At 40.7% G+C, this 19,973-nt stretch overlaps 1 long non-coding RNA gene across 1 annotated transcript in view; it reads left to right on the top strand.

Annotated features, from left to right (window-relative positions):
* LOC121334351 overlaps positions 1-16,099 on the top strand; it is a 40,776-nt gene extending 24,677 nt beyond the window's left edge. The window contains exons 2-4 of the long non-coding RNA XR_005952433.1: positions 13,200-13,358; positions 14,361-14,466; positions 14,592-16,099. This is a non-coding gene — a long non-coding RNA (uncharacterized LOC121334351). The remainder of the gene's footprint in view (positions 1-13,199; positions 13,359-14,360; positions 14,467-14,591) is intronic.
* The last annotated feature ends 3,874 nt before the right edge of the window (positions 16,100-19,973 follow it).

Genomic DNA, 19,973 nt, shown 5'->3' with positions numbered 1-19,973 from the left:
TGACCCTGCTGGGTAAGCTGATGAAGATTCAGGGAAATGAGAAGGATGAAATCTCTGACACCTTCAAGAGAGCTTAAGGTTCATGTTGGTGTATAACTGTAACTGTCTCACTGGAGCTGGTTCCTTACTTTTTTTAATTTTGCCACCTCATATCCCCATTTTGAGTATGCTAAGCACATGCAGGAAATCTATACATTATATTCCAGGAGTGAACATGTCCTCCTTGTAAAGCTTAAAGGACATGATAACAGAGAAAAGATTTGCAGATTTTCTGAGCAGGAAGAGAGGGAGGGTATAGGAAGGAGAAAGAGAAGAAATAAAATCTAAAGAGGAACTGGAAAGAAAGTTAAACTGAATCATTGTTACTGAGTAGTCTTTCAAATTGCTCTTAACCCTTGTCTGATATTTTAGTAGCTCCTCTAGATGAACACTTATAAATCCTTTTCTCACTTACAAGCAGTATTCTTTGGCAGAAAGGTACATGATTTTTTCCAATTAGGAGTATGACACATGGGGACTAAGGGTCAAACTTTGGATTTTGGAAGCAAATTCTCTGCTCTATTGAAACAAATCAACTGCAAAATTATAGGATTAGAAATGTCAATCCATCCAAGGTTTTTCAGAAATGACTTGTGGGTTCAACGTGTCTCAATTTCTGTATTCATTTCTCTTATATTTGCTGTGTGAAAAGGCATCAGACTCAGTTCTGGAGCACAGACAGGGTACAGTGGTACAGCAGTGGATGGAAACTCTAAAGCCATTTATTCTAAGTAGAGAAGGGCTAAATCTGTTACCAGGCTTCCTGCAGAGTGAAGCTCTCATCTTTAGCTAAATCTGGTGATTTCAAAACACATCTCATTACAGAGCTCTCCAAATTCCTCTTGAGTTGACTGAATACCTAAAAGTCCCAGCAGATGCAACAGCTATGGGACCAGTTGCCCAACACAAATTCTCTGCTGGTTTGTCTAGTGAGTCCATATTTAAGTTGATGACAAGAAAGTATTTGCACACCACTTCAACATTGATTTTAGTAGTATGCAGAGTCTGTACCTTTCCTATTCCATTGTTTAAAATCTCCTTTTCTGTAGTGTTGCAAATATCCTTGAAAGAAGAATTTTGTTGAATCCAGTTACTGCCTTGTGTCCTATTACACTTAATGTCACAGGACTATAAATTGTTTACTGTGTCATAGTAAAATTTTGGCACAGGTATTTATGGCAGAGGTCCTAATCTTTGTAAATCTCCTTAAATGTCTTTTCCTGTGCTACATTAAAATAAGCATAGTCCTTTAAGCTCCTGATGCCTAATAATGATGCTTAGAACAAAGATGGTCTTCAGATAATTAATTTTTCCTCTTAATTTTCTTTCTTCTATTTCTGATGCCTATGTAAGCAAGAGCTTTGTAGTGTCCCTGTAAGCTGTTCCATGTTTGCTATTCACTTTTCATGTTAATCTGGAGAAGGGAAAATGAAGAAAGAAAATGCATCTTCTAATTTAAGAAATATTCAGCTAATGTCAAGAATTGTATTTTGTGTGTTAAGACTTCTCCTACTCGATCCCCTACCTGTCCTGCAGCAGAGGATGCTGCATTTTTTTCTAGCTTTGTACTACTCAATCTTCTTTAATTTCCAGTTGCTTTGCACGTTTGCTCGAGCTAAATCCCCTAGATCCCCTAGCTAGATTGAGCTAAAATATCAAGTTAAACCGGCAGAAAAAACAACAGGTGAGAACTAAAAGTGAAAAGCAGCAGAGAATTGTGATTTCAAAAAGTCTAAATAACAGGAAAGAAAATAGAATGTAGAGATTTCGCTGTGTTATCAAGTTTTGTTCCTACAAAAACAGTGGCTATTCTGGAGCTTCCTTGGCTTCATCTCCCACAGTGTGTAGAGCTGGGGGGACATAGTGATTAGTGATGGCACATCTCTCAGTACTCCTTTGGGCTTTGCATCCTCATGGGCCATGTCACCTGAACTCCTTGGCATCCTGGAATCTTCTCATGCAACGAACATACAAAGCCCCCTGCTATTCAGGAACAGTCATATATAAGCTTCAGTCTTCTCTGGCTTGAAAGTTTGCTTGTTTACGTTTGGGTGTGAACTCTCATCCTTCCATATGCAGTGACTGCCAACCAGACTTTTTCAGGCTGTGCTAGAGGGGAATATTGGGGTATATGTGCTGCTAAGGCTTTTCAGGCTGCTAAGGTTTTCAGTTTCCTCAAACAACCCTGCACTAAGGGATCACCAGCTTTTGCCTGCACTCTTGATGTACAGTACATTAATCGTGCCCTCCCTAATTCCTGCTTCAAGATAAATCTCTTGCGCTCCCATTATTGGGCTAATTGCTGTGGATTATATGGCAGTCAGTTGCTCTTTGGCAGGGAAAGATTAATGGAGGACACTTCCTTTGTTTTGATTTCATTTGCTAATTGCTGTATGGAGAGGTGGTTATGTTAATTCATCCTCTCCCCCTGTTATATAGCAGGGTTTTGTTTAGCATGTGCTGGGAGAGGAGCAGTTGCCAGGAATCCTAAACGTTTCTTTGTCTTGCTCTGTGGATTTGGGACGGTTTTAGCAATTCATAGAGAAAGTGCTCATATGTTTATGTGCTTTTTTTCCTGTGTTTCCAGGCATAGGATGTGCTAATTATAGGTGCACAACATGAGGAATAAAGAATTTTCTGCATTTTTGGTAGGGGCTGAATCGTCTGGTTGTGGGTCTCTTTGTACCTCTGTCAGACTCATGGCAGAAAGTCAGGACCCCACTGAAAAACCTGGGCCTTTTAATTGAGCATGTATGTCACCATTCTGGCCCCTGGACAAGAGGCAGAGGCTGTGAGCAGCTAAGCACCTGGGAATTGAGTGTTGTTACTAGCTTTGTTTTTATTAGGTAATTTAAAAAACAACTGTCACCAAGTGTGCAGTTTACTCAGCTTTAGATAGATACAGAGGTTTGAGAGAGTTGGACAGATAATTAAGCCATTTACACTTGCTTACCAGAAAGGAGTCCAAGCCAGTCACTAGTGAATGAAAATTGCTGCCATCTGTTGCCTGTTCTTTGGCTTTTGCAAAGAGTCTGGATGTCACTCTTCCCTACTGAGGCAGATGTTTCCCACTGCACATCTGCAGTCTGGGATTTGTGCTAACTGCCACCCTCACCGCAGCAGAGGTGCCTCAGAGATTTTATTTGAGTAGCAACTAAAAGGCATAATTGTGAGGAATCTGCCCAGTGCCTTCTATAATTTAATTGCTCTATGAATAAATGAGACCCCTCAGTCTCCAGAGTTATCAACCTGACAGTTTTTACTAGAATAAAATTATTTTGATCCAGTGGCTCCAGCTATTAATTTAGGGATCCAGACATAAAGTCTTTATTATAGAAGACTGCCAGTCTTTTTATCAAGAAACCTGTCAGCCAGTCCTCTTAGTCCTCTTAGTTTGGGGAAGATGAACAGTCTGGCCATCTTTGGATCTGGATGTTTCAATGACCTTTAAATTGAGCACAATAAAATCAAGCGCGGAGAGTGACAGAAATAATTGTGCTAAACTATTTATGTTTCTGATTGTTTGTAGCAAAATGCTCCAGACTGTTCATTATTTGTTTGCTATGAAAACATCTTTTTGATAAGCTCCTCAGAAGGAAAGATTTTGGGGCCTCTCACAGTTTCGTTGCTCCATTGTTATTGCTATTGTTTCAAGGTAGGCTCCCTGCATTATTCTGCTATGCCTGCATTACTTTTTGCATCCTTTTTAATCTTCTCCCCACTGCTGTGAGCTTAGCCTAGAGAGGATCTTCTTGGCTGAGCAGTAAAATTCCACTTCTTATAATGTCCATGCTTCAAATAACCATGCAATGTCATATCTTATCTTGGATATTGCTGGATTACAAGTTAGGACTCTTCAGCACTTCCTTGATCTTCTTCAAAAAACCCATACTTTTGTGGTCAGAGTGCTGTGTAGGTCTTCAAATTCTATTTCAGGAGGATGCCAGTTTCAGGAATTTGCCCGGAGGTTTAAAGACACCGCCCTGTTTCAGGTCTCTCAGAAGATGGCTGGGAAGGCTAAGCTCTGTACTTTTGTGTTCAGAGTGCTGTGTAGGTCTTCAAATTCTATTTCAGGTCTCCCAGCAGGATGCTGGTGTCAAGAATTTGCCCGGAGGTTTAAAGACATCGCCCTGTTTCAAGTCTCTCAGAAGATGGCTGGGCAGGCTAAGATCTCTCAGTTATAAATAGTTCCATTTGGAGCACTTGGAACTTCTCCCATCTCAGGTTTACAAACTTCAGCCTCAAGAAGGTTTCTTGGTGTAAGGTAGTCATTGTCTGGAGTGTGAAAAGTGGTTTTCAGAAATCTCTTCACAGCTACTGAGAGCATTAGAATTTATCACTCATAATGTAGCTGGGAAAACTGCTTTATTTTGCCATATATATCACTGCTAGAATGTTTCTGTAATTGTGAGTGAGGGTGGGGGAAACATGAAACATTACAGGATGTTTCATGTTAGAAATGAGTTTGAGAGAGGCTGTGACTAAGAGTGTTTTACAGTGGGTGTCTGAGAGAAGGCCCACTATGAACTAAGTCATGTGGAAATTATTCCAAGACACTTAATGTATTTTGCAATTCATAGTACTTATTATCCATGGCTCTCAAAGCCCGTTCAAGAAAGGTTAATGCTGTGAGAAGCCTTTAACACAGGGACTGCTGTTTTGCATAGAATAAACTCACAAAATCACAGAATATTGAACAGGGCAAGCTGACTGAGAAATGCAGAGAGGAAAGCTGGTTAGGAAAAAGATGAGGCTCAGCTCCTCAGATGATTAAATAAGCTGCAATGCACACGGTGCTTATTCACTCTGAAGAAAATAATTTTTGCCCCAGGAGTCCTAGCTCTTAGTTAATGTCTAAACTCTGGCTATTGCTCCCTACTGTGAACCATCAATGAAACAATTGCAAGGCTAGATAGGGGAGACACAGTTCAATAGCAGGGAACAATAGCATCAGCACACCAGGACCTCTTCAGCCTAAGGGATGCAACAGTCAGAGGCCTCTGAAGACCCTTATGACCCTAAGAACAACAGACAGCATTGCCATCATGGCATTGAAGCCATGAAGCCTAAAGGTAAAGCAGCTAGTGCTCCCTTGAAATAGCAAACAAAAAAAAAAAATGTGCTACAGTGACCTAGCACTTAGCTAGAAGTGGCCTTCATTGTGCCTGTGTGTCTGATGATTTAACAGAAATTATAAATTTTTTAGTGCACTACTGGAAACATGAGCTTGCAACACAGGCTGCTACTGGGAATATGGTCTGGCATACACCAGTCATCTGAAAAGTAGTTATTGATAAAACATCATTAGCAGCAAATTTACCAGGAGAGTGGAAATTATTTCCATAGGCCACAGAATGAAAACCAATCATGCTAAGTATTGGTCCCAGTTCCTGGCAGTTTCTGATAAACTTGAAAGCTGTGTAAAGGGAAGGGGTTTAGGACATATAGTCACATGTCTCTACTACTTTGCCAGCTGTTGTTAGTTCTAGTAAGAACTGATTCCTCAGGGTGACTTTCCTGATCTCCTAATCTTTTAATTAGCCAGAACTGATAACAAGGAGGTGACCTCTATAGACAGGGCAATGGAAATTATACTGAATCCCAAACAGAGGGGAGACTTACACTATTTTAGAGTTGAAAACTGTTATTATTTAAGGTATCATTCATTGTTCAGGATGTGGCATTTCCCCTGTGAACTGAAACACAGGTGGAGGACACAAGCATGCAGCTTTGAAAGACACCTAAGGTATTATTAATGTATCTGCTACAGGAACAGATAATGATAACCCCATGCATACCCACACTACACAGACATTTTGTTTGCGCTCTGTATAGAAGAAATACCATCTGTAGCAATGGAGGAATAGGGATTTTTGTCAAAGTATGCTAACTGCACTGGATGTTTGGACTTCCTCTGCCTTCCTTCCTGTTTGTGTGCTAAAATTTGCCTATTCATTTCATGTAGAGATGACTCCCAGTGTTTGTTGAGAAGTCACTAAGCATATGCTTTTGATGAAGCTGATGCTGATTACCTAAAAGAGGAAATCTGTCTCTCCCATAATACTCTACACTGTTTCATCTTCCAAGCCAGCTTCCACAGGAAGTGAGCTGCTGGACATCCTCCTTCCCAAGTCAAAGAACCCAGAGAAACTGGTACTTGCTCTCTGATGTGCGCTCTGATCTTGTGGATCCTTGTTAACTAGCAACCTTGTAAAGCAGGAACCAGCTAATATTCTCTCAGTAAGGAAGACAGTGGGCAATACACTGTTATGTACCTATCGATACGTAAGAGAACATAACAGAAAGGGATAGATTTTCCATGCTTTTCTGTTTCCTCTTTGAAAATAAGAAAAAATAAATCTGAGCAAGGAAATGTAGAAATTATCATCATGGTATAGTTCTACCTCTAAAGTATGTGATGGGTGTTTCAGGCAGTTTTCTCCTCACTGAGGAGAGACCTAAGGGCAGATCTGGAGTCATATGAAGCCATTTTACTTCTCTGGCAGTGCTGCTACAGCTATGGCTTTGCTTAACATGTCTGTAGATGGCTGTTGTACAGCTGTGATGTACCACACCTCACCAGCTGCTGCCGTGGGGGGAGCCCATTCCCAAGGCTCAGTAGTGTCTGTGCCTTATTTGGCTGGAAGTGCAGCATGTGTGGGAAGCCCCTTTATGTTACAGCACTTTGCCTTCCAAGGAGAGCTGGCGTCGAGCAGGCAGGAGGCAGACAGGGAACTCAGTGGTGAGTCTTTCATGGCAGGATGTGGAGGATACCAGGTTATCTTGGAATTTTGAAATACATCTGTGGAGCTTTTGTTTTGCTGCCATTCCTATCAACCTGTGTTTTAAACAGTTGTTAAAGCTGTGCTTCCTGCTTGTTTTTAGAACAGTGAGCTAGTTGGATTGTACACATCCAGTGAGGTGGAAATGTGAGTGTGTTAGTTATTCTTTTGATTTATTTACTCATGCAGAGGAAGTAGAGATGAGCCATGACTACATGGGTCTGGTCACTACAGAAGCACAAAAAAGATTGACCCATACTCTAAAGCTGTTATAGTTTATATGTAACTGAGTTAATTTTTAGGAGAAAATGATGATTTGTCACAAAGTATTTGAAATACTTGAAGATTCTTCCAGCTCTGTAAAATATATGAAATTATCAATGGAGACTATAATGCCTACTTGTGCAAAACCTTAGGTGATCACTAGGGTGATTACTAGTTGTGCAAAACCTTGGGTGATTACAATTACTAATTGTGAGAAGTTATTTAGACCATGGTAGTTAAGGGAGCATAAGCAAAGCAGTTCCATAATTTCCCATAGTTTCAAAAGGAATGCCATTTAAAAACTAACTTTGTTGCAAAATGAAATTTAAAATGCAGAATGCAGTGAGGCAGTATCCTTAATAGAGGCCAGAAGGGTAATATCCATTGATTTTCCTTTTTCTCCATGGGATGTTGCCATCTGAGAATACTGTCATGTCCCAAGCTGAATTCTGAAACAGGGAGTTTGCAAGTTCATTTAATCAATCTGTAATTATTGATTTGGTTTCAGAGGGGAATGTATGGTCAGTGAAATGACAGGCTGGCTGTACTTTCTATTCTCCTCCCAGAATTTAAGGGAAGACCATGATAGCCCAAGATTATTGCCAGAATCTATCTGGCTGTTTACAATGACTGCCCTATCTTCAATGATTCCTGCATTGCAATAAGGAACAAAAAAAAGATTTCTTGTTCTCATACATGTTCTGTTCACTTGCTTGAACCCTCAGAAAAAAATTTCCTCCAATACAGCAGCTGGCAGGTGTCCAAAATGTATTATGACCAGAACCACTATCCCAAGAGAGTATCTGCTCTTTCTGGGAAACAGAAAATGCACATCAATCAGAAAAGCATACACAAAAGGCAGGCCATAAAATGTTAGTAGACCTGACCATAGATGAAGCTTTCTGGCCTTGATACAAATATAGAACTATGTCATGTAAAATCTTGAGCTCCCAACTCATCATAACCAACAAATTCATCTTGGGTAGATGCACCTCTTCCAGCTTGGACAACAGGATAAACACTACTATGGCTCATTTCCTTGACTGATCCTGTTCCTGTCATCACTTCATTGGAACATGTTTACAGAAATAAAACTATGTGGACTGAAAAAAATGTAGTGCTGACACAGTGAGAAGAAGTACCAATGAGTCGGTAAATGAGTCAATAGAATCCTACAGACCTGTCAAATTAAGACTGGATGGATCAGTGAGCCTGAGAGAAGAGAGTACAAAGGAACATAAAATGTCCAACAGAAATTTGCTCACACACATTTTAAGCCAAAAATGAATAAAGAGATTCTGAAACATGTAGTGAAAAGATGAGGCTTGTAAACAAATAGAATTGAGGTAAAGAGTGGGAGGGAAATATACCTAATTATACTGTAAGGATGTTACAAGGGAAGGGAACAGTAGATTCTTCAGCAGATGATATTATCTGAGGGTATCACTACATTTTTTTCAAGTCACATGGACAAAGCACCAAAGAGACAAAGATTTAAAGACTAACAATGTGAGATCAGTCTACACAAAAGACAGGAGAGAGTTCCCAACAAGCAATGTAACTGCTAAAAAAGTAGCACAGACAAATATATTTAGGTTTTATTTAAGCAGCAGCTAGTGCTTGCACATAGATATTATGGACAATGGGATCTCTAGGTGAAGAATCTGGGGTCTGCAGTAAAAGTGAATGGCTACAGTGAGGGATTCTGAGTGCCTGTTTTTGCAGAGCACTCATCTTCAAACTGCTTTGATCTGCCATCCCTATCAATAAAAAAAATTTTGAGCATGCTCCACAAAGGCTGGGCCCTTGGAGTTAGCTCCAGAATCTGCTAAGCTCTGAAGGAGTTGCCTGATTTTCACACCCCATGCTTCAGCTGGGATGAAAGCCAGGGTGAGCCACACTGTGCTGGAGACACCATAAGGCCAAGGGAGATACTAGGGAAGAAAAGTAAACTAGTAAGATTGATATCTCCAGAGAAATTTCATCTTTCAGTGCTTAGATACCCATTGCTTGAATTGATTCTCAGAGTCCCCTCCCATTGTTTGGGAGGATGTTTGCTGGGAAGTGTTTTTACTGTTCTTGGAGTCTTTGGAGAAACGAAAATTATTTATTCTAACAGATAACAGTTTGGACACAAAAATAATCATTTCCATCTGACTGTAAATGAGGCACTAAACCTTTCATTAGAACACTTAATTTTGATCTAAAATACTAAATCATTCAACCTTTTGATTATTAAAAGCTAGACAGTTTAAGATACAGAATCAAGACATTTCTGGAAGCTGGAATTTTCTCTTTATAGACTGTTCTAGTCTTAGATGTGTATAATTTGTAATTTTTCAGTACTATTTGAAAAATGCAGTTATTTATGTTTTTTTTTCTCTGTTTAATAAAATTCATGTATTTTTGAATTATGTGATGGTATAATTAATGCTTGGCAATCATGTGATTTCATTTTAACGGCCAGCAATCTGAAAGATGCATCTAAGTGATTTCAATGACTCCTATTTAGCTGTAGCAGTCTGGGAGATCAGCCTGTCAGGTAGGAAAAGTTTAATTTCCAGTGTGTTTACATGCATAGGCAAACCCCTTTTTTCTTGTCTTTTGTGTGCCAGGGATCAGGAAGAATGTAAGTACTTAGCAAGACTTCTCAGTTGTCTGGAATAATGAAAGGAAATGGCCTCTGTATTTGTTCTTCTTAATTGACTTCTGTTGTCCTGAATAGAAGTTTAAAAATCCATTGCAAATCAAGAATTTTCTCACTGTTGAGCAACATGTAATTCCAGGAAGATTAATGTAATCCATCAGATCTATTCTCTTGTTCTTTGGATTAACAAATTTAGCTAAAATCTAATTTCTTAGTCCAATTTTATTTCCATTCCAGGAGTTTGCAGGGTTATATGGATTCAAGATTCAATAAGATGGAAGACTTAAACTGAGGAACAGGAAATATGATTTTAATCTATTTTAATCTTGTAGTGCAATTTTACATTTTGAATTCCTGTGGAAATACTGATTTTATTTTGGTGTTCACCATTGAACATACATGCTGGTATATTCTCTGTGATAGTTCCCCTGACCAAGAGGATGGATTATACCTATACCAATCTGGGTCAAGCAATTGTGCAATTTAATGTGCACCCATTTAGGATCCTAATTTTGCATTTTATTATACCAAAAAAAAATGGGTTCATTTTTTATCAGAAGATTAATTTGTATCAAGATCTAGTTGGATTGAATTGGAATTCAATTACAATGCACAAATAGCTCTAAATGTGTTATTTTTGTTACCTATCCAGATTGTTGGTGGTAGTTTTACTTAAAGCTTTAGAAAATATTTTTTACTGAAAACTGAGCATTAAAACTCCATCTATACTTAGGGAATTGGGCAGGTTGTTTCTGTTTGTTCATGTCTTTTGGTATTTTAAACTAGCTTAATTTCCACTCTTACATGTTATTTTTCTTAACATTTTGTAAAAGAAAGATAAACTTTCCTGGCTTCTCAGCTCCCAGTTAATTTTTCAGCTTTCAGTGAACAAGTCTTTGAACTGAACTAGTTGAATAAGCCAAAACATTTCCCTGTACTAAGAAGAAAGGCTCCTGTTTTCAAAATAAGTTTCCGTATCTTTTAACAAGCCATGAATCTAGAAGTTTGGACAGTGGGTTATGTGGATTTAGTGGTTTGGTTTAAAGTGCCAACTGAGAACCTGTCCTACTTGCTCTTTTCAAGCTGATTTTTAAACAGGTTATTTAAGAAAAACCCCAAAGGGAATATGCTTCTGCACTTCAGCTGCTTTAGTTTACACTCCAACAGAAGTTTAAATTACCTGTATTTGTAATGTTTCCTGCATGTCCAGTGACAGCAGCAGTGGCTGATAAAGGAGCAGCTACTGAGTAGGTTACATGCACAATATTCTGCTAAAAACAGTAAAAATGTAATCTCCATCCCACTACTGCTGGAAGATAGGTGTTCATAATTTCATTATATTCTTTCTGCCTAGAGATGAATGCGCTTTCTTCTAAGCTAATTCTATTTTTTTTCCTCTTCATTGTGGGGTATGAGAATAGATTAAGGAAGCCCATTACATGCTGAAAGTCTTGGTTTGGTCAAAAATTAGATTAGAATTAGGGTGAAGGTATTCAGGCACTAAAGGGCACAAATCCTGACTTGTAAAACCAGCCCTAGACTGACCATTCCAGTGCCTCTTCAGCTACTCTAAGATTAATCTTGTTCATTCAAAGAGAGGTTCTCTGCTTTTCTTAAAACGCAGCCTGCATAATTCTTTGCTTTTTGTCACCTATCAGGCCATCTTTTTGCATTGTCGCAATGCTGCTAGCTGAATTTAGTGTTATTTTTTTCTCTCTTTGTAAATTTCTACTGCCAAACAGTTGCCAGCAGAACCTAGCTGTGAGTATTGTGGAATAATCCCAGCAGATTAATGTCTGTCCCTCTGTTTCACACTGCAATGTCTGTACTCCTGTACACGGGGTACCTGCTTTGTACTGTGAACCCCCTCTTCCTTCCTTCTGGGTTCCACTTTTGTCCAGGGAGCCTTCCTGCTTTCAGGCTCAGTACCCCCGGTGAGTATGTGACATTGGTTTATTCTTCTTTTCCCCCACAGCTGCCTTTGAATTCTCTCATTTAATGCCTGGAGCTCTTTTCAATCAGCTATTCAGTCAGCAAAATTGATGACTACATACCGCTTTCCCTTGAGTTTTTCCCACAGGTGTGTTTAAAGCGTGGTTTGAAGGAAATCAGGATGGTGACTCTTGCTCTTTTTATGATGAATAAATGTCTCCCATTCACAAAAAAACCCCAACAACAACAAAAGACCCACAAACATGTTCTCCCCCCTCTCACTACTCCCAGAAAAAAAGTCTGCATCCTTTGCTATGTTTCCTACGGGAGGGCTCTTTGGAGAGGTCGAAAACAGGGAGCTTTCACCATCCTTCATAACAGAGTTGTTGAAGCCTTTTTTTATCCTAAACAACAAACCCTCTTTACTGCGTTTTTCACTGCTGCTTACAAGCAGGGCAAAGTTAGAGCGGTGTGCTTCCACTGCCGAGGAGAAGAGCAAGGAGCTGAGCCCCGCTCCCGGCTCCTCGGAGCGAGGGCGCGGAGCCGCTCCGGGGCCGCGAGGGGCGGCCCGGGGGCAGCGCTGGAGGAGGGGACACCGGGAGCCGCTGATGGCCCCGCCACCGGGCTTTCGCCGCTCTCTGGCGCGGCGGTTCCCTGCTCTGCTCCCTGCGGCGTCGCAGCTGTCGAGCCCAGGGTAAGGGAATGCTGCGAGCTCCTGCTGCAGCCCTGCATTTGTTACCCGGCGGCCGGGCAGAGAAAAGCCGAATAGGATAGCGTGTCTTCCCTGGGAGGATTGTCACGTCGCCCCACACAGTACTCGGGTGCGGCCTTCAGCCACCGCCATCTCTCAGGGTACCAATCACCTCCTGCCAATCTCTTCTGCATCGTGTTTTGATGCCACATTTAAAAATTACTCAGAAATCTGAAAAAACTTTTCAAAGTAATGTCTTTAAACAATCTTCCTTTTTCATCTGAGATTGGCAGACACTTAGTGAAGATCAGTCCAGGATCCCAGTGGGGTGAAACAACTGTGCAACCATTTCAAGTTGATTATGGTACAGACTCATAGAAATATACATGGTGTGAGTCTGGCCCATGGTACTCCTGTAGCTCTTCGGGATGACAGCTGGGAGAGCCTGATTCTGCACGATGGCTGAATGTGACAGAGCATATGAATGTTGCCTACTTTGGGAACCAGTGCACGCTGGAAAGTACAGTGGACATCTTTAAAAATCACTGTCTTATGGTTTCCCTCTATTAAATGCCACTGTGTTGCTAAACAGAGATGTAGGGAAGCTCTAGTGTGCCTGTTGCCATCCTTTTAGTGTACAGCTAGCTAGCTTGGTGGCGGGGCACAAGGAGGTGCTGGTGGGTGGTCATGTAGGGCAAGGTGGCAAGGGAATCCTTGATTACAGGTTGGTCCTATGTGTAACTGTGGTAGGGAACTGATTAGGCCTTTGCATCTGAGGGAGGTTGAATAGAAGACAAACTGACATAAAATGTATTGATAAAAGGTCTTTCTATTGCATGAAAAGTGTGGTGCTCAGGCTCTGAAAGTCACAAGTCCACAAGCTCTGTCTCCAGTGACGTTGCCCAGATGGTGCAGCTCAGAACATCGATGTTCCTGCGGGTGCTGGCAAACCGGCTGAGCTCAGATTCACCTTTAGCCCAGTGTATCCTTTGGCTTCTCAAATGTAAGTTGCTCTGTGGATCGTGAAGGAGTGTGGGAGCACCTGGGAGCAAACACATCCCTGGACACTAGTGAAGAGTATAAAAAATAGATGGCATGTTAGTGAGAAAGCAGCTTAGCAGTTGTGGTGTTGAAGAGTGTGTACTTGTACTTGCTTGCATAGAGGTTGATAGCTCAAGCAAGATGGTGAGTGGCTTCCTGTAACATGTCCAAGCATCGCTGCCCTCTGTCTTGCTTTCTGTCTCAATGGAAGATTTTGTTCCCAAATCCTTGCTTTATAGCCATGTAGTAACAGGTGGTCATGGAAATGCTGAGTATTCAGATGCAGCAGAGTAGTAGAATTCCCTCATCTCTTGATGTAAATGCCAAAAGCTGCAGAGGCTACAGCAGTGAGGAGTGGGAAGGGTAGTTTGGGGCTTCAAGCTTCCTACAGGAGCTACCTGATGACAACAGTCTATATGGTTTTGAGGCCCCTCAGGAAACTGAGAAACATGCTGAGAGATTGAAGTCCAGAGTATAAATTTCTATTCAGGGGATAAATCTCGCAGAAAACTCTTTTGCTGTCTGGTGCATGAGCCCTGCTATCCTGCAATCCTGTAGTATCTTTCTCAGAGCACCCCAAAGTACTTAGCTATATTTTTAAATGCTCCACTGTCCTATTAGTTGGTCCAGAGTTTAAAGTCATGACTGACTGATGGGGGCCCCAAGGCATAGAACTAGGTTACAGGATTGTTGCAAGGTCATACTAGTTTATTAGCTCCCATTTGCTGGCTTAAAACTTTAAAGGTTTTATAAAGCTTCAGAGCTTAAATCCCCTTTCAGTTCTCTGTGTCTGTGATTTTCGCCTTTATTTTTTTTTAATGTAAACCTATTAAATCTCTTATGGGCAGCCTTTTCTGTTTGTAGAAGATCACATAATCTAACTCATGGTGGGAGGAGGCTTCCAAAGCTGTACATGCTAGACAAAAATCCTGCTGAGTTCTGTGTATTTATTTAACCTCTGCAGAACCTGACACATGCAGAAAATACTTTTGTCCCATGTCTGAAAAGAACAGCGTGCTTGTGAACCATGTGAGGATCCATTGGCGCTTCTGGTCCATTAGTTACCAAAAGTGAGTGTTAAACAACATTCAAAATGAGAAAATTCTTTTAAATAAGCAAGTTGTGGGTCTTAGGAAATCTCTGAATTACTGATACTAGCTTTTGTTCCATTTGTATATTTCTTTACTCTTTCAAGGACCGTAAGATCACTTGGAGAAGATTCACCCTGGATATGGAATGGAAGACAGCCAGGGAGGCTGCAATTTCCTATTAGTACTGTTTGGTGGTGCCTTTGGGAAAGACAGTATCACCACATATCTCTTCTCTTGCACTTCTCCCATTCCCAGCCATGCTGTGACTGCATCATGCCTTGCCTTTGTATGCCAGAAGTCAAAAAAGAACAAGGAGTAATGGGAAATCTGATATGGAAGTCAGTTGCTAAAGAATAGGGATATAATTAATGCCAGTCGACATAGTTTTATGGAAACTCGGTCTTGTCAAACAAACTTGATCTCAATAATGTAATCTCAAAGAATGGATTGTTAAAGCCAATTGTATAGATGTGAGGTACTTATACTTTCATAAAGCATTTGGCTTAGTACTGTGTGATAGTCTGGCTAAAATTTTAGTATTACATGATATCAGTAAAGTGCCTGTTAAATGGATTAGGAACTGGTTAGTAAAGAGAGCTCAAAGGCATCATTTGTGGGAAGTATCACTGAATGAGAGTGTCCAGGGGATTTGGCAAGAACTGATATCAAGTTCAGTGCTATTCAACAGGTTTGTCTATGATTTGGAAGTAACTATCAATCGTAGCTGAGTGTTAAGTTTTGCAATGTCACAAGATAGGGTGATAAATAATGAGAAAAACTATAATATAAAGTGATTAGCATCACAAGGAAAGTTAATTCTGCCAAAACGTGTATTAGCAGTCATGTTCAAAGTAATACACTTGGGAGCAAGTATCTTTCAGTCCTCCATTCTGTAGCTTTGTATTAAAAAAAAAATTATTGCTTTCCTTTGAGTTGACCACAGGATCAGGAAGTGGGAGTGCTCTGTGACCTCCGCATATGGCACTGACAGACTGCTAGTAGAATGCAGCATACACCTCAGTTTGTAGTTTTTAAAGGAAAGTAGAGAAACTTAAGAGATCAAAGCAGAGGAACCAAGATGATTGGAATGCGAAAATAGATCTCAGCTACTTTCAAAAACATTGAGAATGGTAGTGCAGAAATACCTTAATGGAGAAAAAGTGCCAGGGTGCACTTTTATCCCCCATGATCAGAGGACCCTTTCAGGACAACAGGAACCAACATCTGGAACCTAGAACAGTTTCTATTAAAATTGCTAGAGAAATTTATATTAAAATAAGGTACATTTCTTTTAATAGAAGAATGAACAAATATTGGAAAGACTTAAAAGGATGCTTTTTGTTTTTCATATCCTTAGCATCTCTCCAGTGCCTTAACAAAAGAGTCATTTTAACTCGTTCAGCTCAAAGTGTCATTTTGTAGTCTGAAATATACAGGAGGGCATCCACATGGACTTCACTCCCTTAAGTATGAATCCATGAAGTGAACACAGTGCTAAAGTTTCCTGTTGGCTAAGCATCGTCTTTGTCTTTGCATCATATGAAGTCATAGGAGCCCTGCAGTGTTTCACTGTGCCCATATCCAAAAAGAATAAACCACGTGATCAGGTAATGTGTTATGTGTATGTGTTATGTACATATATATATAATGTATATATGGATATATTATGTACATATACACACACTCTGTATATAACCTGCAAAAAATCCATCGTTCTTCCATCTTGTGCTCCCAAGCCACAAGTGTGTTTCTTGCCATGAGTAAAAGCCTTCTGTTGCTAACAGCTTAGGCTACATTTCCAGCCTGCTGCCTTCAGTCATCTTGCTAAGTCAGACAGCCTACTGTGTTCCAGGCTTGTTTTTGGGCCCCTTCACCTACACCTAGAGCTCCTGACTGTACTGAAGACTTTGTTTGGTCCATACTGCTCTATTTCCCTCTTCCTCAACCTAGAGTTCAGGTAGGTTATTTTTGGCTTTCTCTACTGGTAGGAATCAATGTGGGGAGCTGTGGAAAACTAAAAGGGTGCTTAGGAAGTCCCAGTAGGTCGAAGTAAGAAAATGCTCTGTTGTGCCCCCTTTCTTTGCACCAGTGAGGCTGCAGATCCAGGGGCGGGGCAATATTGGAAATACTCAGAGGCCTTGGGCAAAAATTAATAAGCAAAAATGGGAACAGGCACACAAACATATGTGATACAGAAAGCAGAAAGAACCATATGAGGAGGCTGATAGGAGGCCTTTCTAAATTGTTTTTTTTTATTAGAAGGTTTCAGGAGAATAAGAAAAATAATTTGCAGCCAAAGCTGCAGTTTTGAAAACCCAGAGGCTTATGTGTCCGTCTCATGAAAGAACTACAACACCCTCCTGTTTCTTTCTCATAATGGACACAGGCATGTATCCTCTCTTCCTGTTTTGTGCTTCCAGTGGAGTTGGGTTTGCTGAGCTCAGGTGACAGCTGATCCTGCTGTAAATACTGATGCTGCGTTCCTGGCAGTAACCCTGTGGCCAGGGTTAGTGACCCCTGCAACAGCTGTGTGCCCTTTACCCTTGCCTTCATTCTCTGTAATGGCACTACCACTGATTGAATAGCATTAATGTTTAAGCCTCTTTCAGGTCATTCTACTTCTATTGGTCCTCTTCTTTTATCTTAATTTGGCTGGAAGAAATGGCAGCTTTTCTTGTTGTTTGCTAATCAACCTGCCTAGAGCAACTTTGCAGGTGGCAAGGAACACGATGTGTCTGTGGCACAGAGCAAAGCCTGCCAGTGTCTCTGTGGACCAGGATTTTTTCTCAGATATGATTCATGTTCTCAAATCCAATAACTTATTTTGTGAGATTTTTTTTTCCTGTTCCATGTGTGGTTAAATTAGCATCTGTAAAGCTTTGTCAGAGGAAGAGAAAAATACTTAGCTTGTAGGATAGACAGTATCGAGCTGGTCAGGATTCTTATGTGGGATACTGCAAATATTTACTGCAGCAAATCTGAGCTGGACTTTCCCACAGGCTAGTGCAGCTGTAGGACTGTAGCAGCTGTAGGATTGAGCTCCTGCCAAAGAAGCACTTACTAATTCACACAGAATGAAGAAGTTCCAACAGGAGAGACTGTTCTCAGAAGGAGAAGTTACACCATTCACAGTACCTAGCTGTGCTGGGGAGGAGCTAAAGTCAAGTGTCAGGTCCAGAAAAGTAGACCAGGAACCCAAGTCCAAATCCCTTGTAGGTCTCTCTCTACATGCAGGCTTCTGTGCTGCCCAGTGCAAATTTAGGAAGACTTCTTTAGCAAATGTTTCCTCAAGACAGTGAATTCCTGCAAAATGTGTAAATTCAACAAACTGAGTATCTCCCAACAAAGTTGTTTACACCAAAGACACAAGGAAAAGAACTCCACAGCCCATAAGCAGTTCTGTGGATGAGATGCTGACATGTGGGTGGAGAGGGAGATGTTAAGAGAGATAACTAGTTGCCCAAGCATGGACAGACTTGAGGAAACTGCTTAACCCATGCCTCTCTTTTGAGTTCTTGCAACTGTCTTTTGTGTTTGGGCTGCAGCCTGTGACAAATGAACAAACTTTACTTGGAATCATAGGGAAGATTGGGAGGTTTAAATCATTCTCTATGCAGTCTATGCCTGCAAAATACCATACTCCCTTTCCTTTGCCAATAAAAATGGAGCTGTGTTTTGATATGTGGTGCTTTTATGTGCAGACATGAACTTTAGGATTTTAATCTGTATGGAAACAAATCCTACCATTACATTTGCTCTACTTTTCCTGTTTTCAGTGCTGTTTTGGAGCAGTTCCTAGGAGTGTTGACTTCAGATTCTTTGTGCCCATTTGGACTGGGACTACTAATCAGTGCTGTCAAAAGACATCTGAGTAGGTCTTTAATTCACCACCTTACGCTACCTAGAATTATTGTTGTGCTTGCTTGTAACTGGAAGGATGTGTTCTCTCCAGACCCTTGGTATTGCATCATGTAAGTGCAAGGTCACTTCTACAGCACTGGTTTTCATCCAGCTCCACTACTGCTTGTAAAGCATTCTCTAATAACTGCTTGGCCTTTGGAATGAGACAGGCTCAGTCTGCTGCCAGTGGACATCTGGATCAGAGTCACGGCTGGCATTGACCAGCCCCCTTGACAGTAGTCTTGGCAAAGAAGTCAGGAGTTGAACACACCATTAGATAATTAGAATCTACTCCAGTGGCTTGTAATCAAAGATCCTAAAGAAGTGGATGCAGAGGGTCCTCTTGAACTCCTAGAAGTGTAAGTCCAAAGGAGTAAAAGTGGCTCTGAAAGTGTTTTGTTTTCTCTGACAGAAACCCCTGTGTGTATGGCAAGCTTTTGCCGAGTTTCCTGACCAACTACTATCTCTGCTAGGGGGACTTGGATAGCCTGGAGGTTTATAGAAGACAGGCCTGGATCTTTCTGTGTCTTGTTCACCATCCATATAATGATTAAACATTTCAGTTGCAGAGTTTTCTATTGCTAGTGGAGGAATCACAGAGAGTATAGTTCTAAAGTGTGAGCTGAACTTTAAGATCTCTTTTCTCTCTTCTCCAGGTTGAGCACAAAGGATTGGAGGGTTTTATAAATCTGAAAATCTGACATTGAAGTTGTTGTTCTAAGGAAACAAAAGGGATGGGAATTGATCATAGCATGTGTATTCAACCTTTTTTATTTTGCCAGTACTTCTAGTGAGAAATCTCAACCTTTTCCATTTCCCCTCTGCCCTCTTGCTCTCCTGTGAAAGTGAACAAGATTCATAGCTGGGTCTACACACTTAGAGAAGTTTGAAACTAACAGTGTAAATTGAAGCTGGATTTTCTGTAAATATTTCCTCTTAGCAAAGACATTCCTAAATCAGAGGTGTTTGTGTCTGTTGTTTGCAGGTCATCAGATAAAGTGTGATGAAATATAAAGTCACTAGTCAGCAACAGCCTGTCTCAATGGCCTTTAATGAGGCTTTGGTGCAGAGTGTTTTAAACCTTTGTCTTCAAAATCAGAGCCTTTGCCTGTGCTGTGTTAGCACCATTTCATAGCCAGAATCCGTATGAAGAAACAAAGTACCTTGTTAGTGTCTGGTAACATGCAGAAGCCCTAATCCAGAGGGAGGCCTGACTAACAGGCCCCAAATTTATTTGGAATCAAAGGTCAGGACACTCATGTTAATTATGATGTCGAACTGTTTGGCAGTAGTTTGTAGTGCGCTTTCCTCTCTGCATCAGTCCTGTGCTACACTTATTTCCTTTACTGATGGTTTTGACTGATAGGGAAACTGCTAATGGATTTCTGCAGGAAAGGCTTCACACTCCAGATAGAGTCACCTCCCAAAATTAGTATCACTTTTGTTGTTGCAGTGACCTATGACAGAGACATTATTTTTACTTTAATTTGTGGCTTATAACAAGGGAGTTAAACAGATTTTGGGACTGTAGTTCAAACAGGTATGCATGTAGAATAATTTTCTCACATGAATCTTGCTGATTTTCC

Source organism: Onychostruthus taczanowskii, unplaced genomic scaffold, assembly GCF_017590055.1.
Source record: "Onychostruthus taczanowskii isolate IOZ18803 unplaced genomic scaffold, ASM1759005v1 scaffold1, whole genome shotgun sequence".
Taxonomy (NCBI): Eukaryota; Metazoa; Chordata; class Aves; order Passeriformes; family Passeridae; genus Onychostruthus; species Onychostruthus taczanowskii.
Note: the sequence above shows the minus strand (reverse complement) of the source record. Positions and strands in the feature narration are given on the sequence as shown.